This window comes from Bombina bombina, chromosome 3 (assembly GCF_027579735.1).
Source record: "Bombina bombina isolate aBomBom1 chromosome 3, aBomBom1.pri, whole genome shotgun sequence".
NCBI lineage: Eukaryota > Metazoa > Chordata > Amphibia > Anura > Bombinatoridae > Bombina > Bombina bombina.
Genome location: NC_069501.1, coordinates 443,553,168 through 443,559,167, shown reverse-complemented (window position 1 = coordinate 443,559,167; position 6,000 = coordinate 443,553,168).

The following is a 6,000-nucleotide window of genomic DNA, read 5'->3' as shown; positions in this document are numbered from 1 at the left end:
CCGTTTCTTAATGGCAGAAAAGGGACAAACCTCACAAGCTTAAAAAAAAAATATATTTTGAGGGGCGGAGCCAGCAGCAGCGATGGAAGCTGTGTAATTTCTGAGCTCTGTAACCCAGCTCCATAGATTGGCTCAAAATTACACATAAAGCCCTAATTTCTGCAAAATAATATGACCTTATGAAAGTCTAATAGACCGGGAGTCATAGGAATACCTTTTCAAACTGATCCGGATCATAGAGCCCTATCACATCCATAACTGGTGGCGCACTAACTTCTACCCAGCCTGGGGCCATACCTGCAACCGGGACTCAATCCGGTGCCTTGTCCGCTTTGGGGAATCCCTCCCTACCCTGACCGATGACACGGAACGTCACAAGGCGAAGCACCAGAGTTTCTTACCTTCTCCCGTGTTGCGCTGCCATAGCCAGAAGTGGTTCACGCACATAGCAAAGAGGCTGCAGCCGCACTATAAGGAGTCGGAAGGTGCCGACTCGGAGGTTAGTTCTTCTACGGGTGAGGTGTGGGAAAAATAAACAATACACTGCATCACCCGGGCACTGGCTAAAGGCAGAGGTATCGGAATCAGCCCAAATAAACCCGCTATCAGGCTTATACCTTGAGAGGACTAGCTATCAGGTCTGAGACCAGTATTGTGGGGCCTATTATTTCTCGTCAGAGCAGTTAACCACGTGACAGAGTATCTGCTACCATTACGCAGACCCTAGAGATCACTGAGCTCATTTTGCTGCTAATATAGGCCTTTGGCGGTAGCCGTGAAAACCAGCGTTAGAGGCTCCTAACGCTGGTTTTAGGCTAACTCCGGTATTTGGAGTCACTCAAAAAAGGGTCTAACGCTCACTTTTCAGCCGCGACTTTTCCATACCGCAGATCCCCTTACGTAAATTGCGTATCCTATCTTTTCAATGGGATTTTTCTAACTCCGGTATTTAGAGTCGTGGCTGAAGTGAGTGTTAGAAATCTAACGACAAAACTCCAGCCGCAGAAAAAAGTCAGTAGTTAAGAGCTTTCTGGGCTAACGCCGGTTCATAAAGCTCTTAACTACTGTACTCTAAAGTACACTAACACCCATAAACTACCTATGTACCTCTAAACCGAGGTCCCCCCACATCGCCGCCACTCGATTAAATTTTTTTAACCCCTAATCTGCCGACCGCCACCTACGTTATACTTATGTACCCCTAATCTGCTGCCCCTAACACCGCCAACCCCTGTATTATATTTATTAACCCCTAATCTGCCCCCCACAGCGTCGCCGCCAGCTACCTACAATAATTAACCCCTAATCTGCCGACCGCAAAGCGCCACCACCTACATTATAGCTATGTACCCCTAATCTGCTGCCCCTAACACCGCCAACCCCTATATTATATTTATTAACCCCTAATCTGCCCCCCTCAACGTCGCCTCCACTTATTAACCCCTAATCTGCCGACCGGAGCTCACCGCTATTCTAATAAATGTATTAACCCCTAAAGCTAAGTCTAACCCTAACACTAACACCCCCCTAAATTAAATATAATTTTAATCTAACGAAATTAATTAACTCTTATTAAATAAATTATTCCTATTTAAAGATAAATACTTACCTGTAAAATAAATCCTAATATAGCTACAATATAAATTATAATTACATCGTAGCTATTTTAGGATTAATATTTATTTTACAGGCAACTTTGTAATTATTTTAACCATGTACAATAGCTATTAAATAGTTAAGAACTATTTAATAGTTACCTAGTTAAAATAATTACAACATTACCTGTAAAATAAATCCTAACCTAAGTTACAATTAAACCTAACACTATACTATCATTAAATTAATTAAATAAAATACCTACAATTACCTACAATTAAACCTAACACTACACTATCAATAAATTAATTAAATACAATATCTACAAATAACTACAATGAAATAAACTAACTAAAGTACAAAAAATAAAAAAGAACTAAGTTACAAAAAATAAAAAAATATCTACAAACATAAGAAAAATATTACAACAATTTTAAACTAATTACACCTACTCTAAGCCCCCTAATAAAATAACAAAGACCACCAAAATAAAAAATGCCCTACCCTATTCTAAATTAATAAAGTTCAAAGCTCTTTTACCTTACCAGCCCTGAACAGGGCCCTTTGCGGGGCATGCCCCAAGAAGTTTAGCTCTTTTGCCTGTAAAAAAAAAATATACAATACCCCCCCCAACATTACAACCCACCACCCACATACCCCTAATCTAACCCAAACCCCCCTTAAATAAACCTAACACTAAGCCCCTGAAGATCATCCTACCTTGTCTTCACCTCACCAGGTATCACCGATCCGTCCTGGCTCCAAAATCTTCATCCAACCCAAGCGGGGGCTGGCGATCCATCATCCGGTGGCTGAAGAGGTCCAGAAGAGGCTCCAAAGTCTTCATCCTATCCGGGAAGAAGAGGCGATCCAGACCGGCAACCATCTTGATCCAAGCGGCATCTTCTATCTTCATCCGATGACGACCGGCTCCATCCTGAAGACCTCCACCGCGGACCCATCTTCATCCGGCGACGTCCAACTGAAGAATGACGGTTCCTTTAAGGGTCGTCATCCAAGATGGCGTCCCTCGAATTCCGATTGGCTGATAGGATTCTATCAGCCAATCGGAATAAAGGTAGGAATATTCTGATTGGCTGATGGAATCAGCCAATCAGAATCAAGTTCAATCCGATTGGCTGATCCAATCAGCCAATAAGATTGAGCTTGCATTCTATTGGCTGTTCCGATCAGCCAATAGAATGCAAGCTCAATCTGATTGGCTGATTGGATCAGCCAATCGGATTGAACTTGATTCTGATTGGCTGATTCCATCAGCCAATCAGAATATTCCTACCTTAATTCCGATTGGCTGATAGAATCCTATCAGCCAATTGGAATTCGAGGGACGCCATCTTGTATGACGTCCCTTAAAGGAACCGTCATTCTTCAGTTGGACTTCGCCGGAAGAAGATGGGTCCGCGGTGGAGGTCTTCAGGATGGAGCCGGTCGTCATCGGATGAAGATAGAAGATGCCGCTTGGATCAAGATGGTTGCCGGTCCGGATCACCTCTTCTTCCCGGATAGGATGAAGACTTTGGAGCCTCTTCTGGACCTCTTCAGTCACCGGATGATGGATCGCCAGCCCCCGCTTGGGTTGGATGAAGATTTTGGAGCCAGGACGGATCGGTGATACCTGGTGAGGTGAAGACAAGGTAGGATGATCTTCAGGGGCTTAGTGTTAGGTTTATTTAAGGGGGGTTTGGGTTAGATTAGGGGTATGTGGGTGGTGGGTTGTAATGTTGGGGGGGGTATTGTATGTTTTTTTTTTACAGGCAAAAGAGCTGAACTTCTTGGGGCATGCCCCGCAAAGGGTCCTGTTCAGGGCTGGTAAGGTAAAAGAGCTTTGAACTTTATTAATTTAGAATAGGGTAGGGCATTTTTTATTTTGGTGGTCTTTGTTATTTTATTAGGGGGCTTAGAGTAGGTGTAATTAGTTTAAAATTGTTGTAATATTTTTCTTATGTTTGTAGATATTTTTTTATTTTTTGTAACTTAGTTCTTTTTTATTTTTTGTACTTTAGTTAGTTTATTTCATTGTAGTTATTTGTAGATATTGTATTTAATTAATTTATTGATAGTGTAGTGTTAGGTTTAATTGTAGGTAATTGTAGGTATTTTATTTAATTAATTTAATGATGGTATAGTGTTAGGTTTAATTGTAACTTAGGTTAGGATTTATTTTACAGGTAATGTTGTAATTATTTTAACTAGGTAACTATTAAATAGTTCTTAACTATTTAATAGCTATTGTACCTGGTTAAAATAAATACAAAGTTACCTGTAAAATAAATATTAATCCTAAAATAGCTACAATGTAATTATAATTTATATTGTAGCTATATTAGGATTTATTTTACAGGTAAGTATTTATCTTTAAATAGGAATAATTTATTTAATAAGAGTTAATTAATTTCGTTAGATTAAAATTATATTTAATTTAGGGGGGTGTTAGTGTTAGGGTTAGACTTAGCTTTAGGGGTTAATACATTTATTAGAATAGCGGTGAGCTCCGGTCGGCAGATTAGGGGTTAATAATTGAAGTTAGGTGTCGGCGATGTTAGGGAGGGCAGATTAGGGGTTAATACTATTTATTATAGGGTTAGTGAGGCGGATTAGGGGTTAATAACTTTATTATAGTAGCGGTGCGGTCCGCTCGGCAGATTAGGGGTTAATAAGTGTAGGCAGGTGGAGGCGACATTGTGGGGAGCAGATTAGGGGTTAATAAATATAATATAGGGGTCGGCGGTGTTAGGGGCAGCAGATTAGGGGTACATAGGGATAATGTAAGTAGCGGCGGTTTACGGAGCGGCAGATTAGGGGTCAGCGATAGCGGGGGCGGCAGAATAGGGGTTAATAAGTGTAAGGTTAGGGGTGTTTAGACTCGGGGTACATGTTAGAGTGTTAGGTGCAGACGTAGGAAGTGTTTACGCATAGCAAACAATGGGGCTGCGTTTAGAGCTGAACGCAGCTTTTTTGCAGGTGTTAGGTTTTTTTTCAGCTCAAACAGCCCCATTGTTTCCTATGGGGGAATCGTGCACGAGCACGTTTTTGAGGCTGGCCGCGTCCGTAAGCAACTCTGGTATCGAGAGTTGAAGTTGCGTTAAAAATGCTCTACGCTCCTTTTCTCTTGTAAGGTGTATCCAGTCCACGGATCATCCATTACTTGTGGGATATTCTCATTCCCAACAGGAAGTTGCAAGAGGACACCCACAGCAGAGCTGTAATATAGCTCCTCCCCTAACTGTCATAGCCAGTCATTCTCTTGCAACACTCAACAAGCAAGGACGTTGTAGGAGAGAGTGGTTAAATATAGCTAGTTTATTTTCTTCAATCAAAAGTTTGTTATTTTTAAATAGTACCGGAGTTGTGCTATTTTATCTCAGGCAGTAAATAGAAGAAGAATCTGCCTGAGGTTTCTATGATCTTAGCAGGTTGTAACTAAGATCCATTGCTATTCTCACATATGTCTGAGGGGATTACACAGATGAGGTAACTTCAGCGAGAGAATGGCGTGCAGTTTATTCTGCTATCAGGTATGTGCAGTTATAATTTTTTCTAGAGATGGAAAACACTAGAAAATGCTGCTGATACCGGATTAATGTAAGTTAAGCCTGAATACAGTGATTTAATAACGACTGGTATCATGCTTACTCCCAGGGGTAATACCCTTATGATATTTACAATATAAAACGTTTGCTGGCATGTTTAATCGTTTTTATATATGCTTTGGTGATAAAACTTTATTGGGGCCTAGTTTTTTCCACATGGCTGGCTTAAATTTTGACTAGAAACAATTTCCACTGTTGTAGTATAAAAGTTACAGTTGGTGCAGTTAAAATTACAAACTGTGACATCCAGCTTCCCTCAAAGGCCCTCTGAATGCTATAGGACATCTCTAAAGGGCCCAAAGGCTTTCCAAAGTCGTTTATTGGGGAAGGTAGGGCCACAGCTTGCTGTGGCAGTTGGTTGTGCTGTTAAAAAATGTCTATTTTTTTTTTTGATCCGTTTTTTGAACTAAGGGGTTAATCATCCATTTGCAAGTGGGTGCAATGCTCTGTTAGCCTATTATACACACTGTAAAAATTTAGTTTGATTTACTGCATTTTTTCACTGTTTTTCAAATTCTGACAAAATTTGTTTCTCTTAAAGGCACAGTACCGTTTTTTATATTTGCTTGTTAACTTGATTTAAAGTGTTTTCCAAGCTTGTTAGTCTCATTGCTATTCTGTATAAACATGTCTGACATAGAAGAAACTCCTTGTTTATTATGTTTAAAAGCCATGGTGGAACCCCCTCTTAGAATGTGTACCAAATGTACTGATTTCATTTTATGCAATAAAGATCATTTTCTGTCTTTAAAAAATGTATCACCAGAGGAATCTGACGAGGGGGAAGTTATGC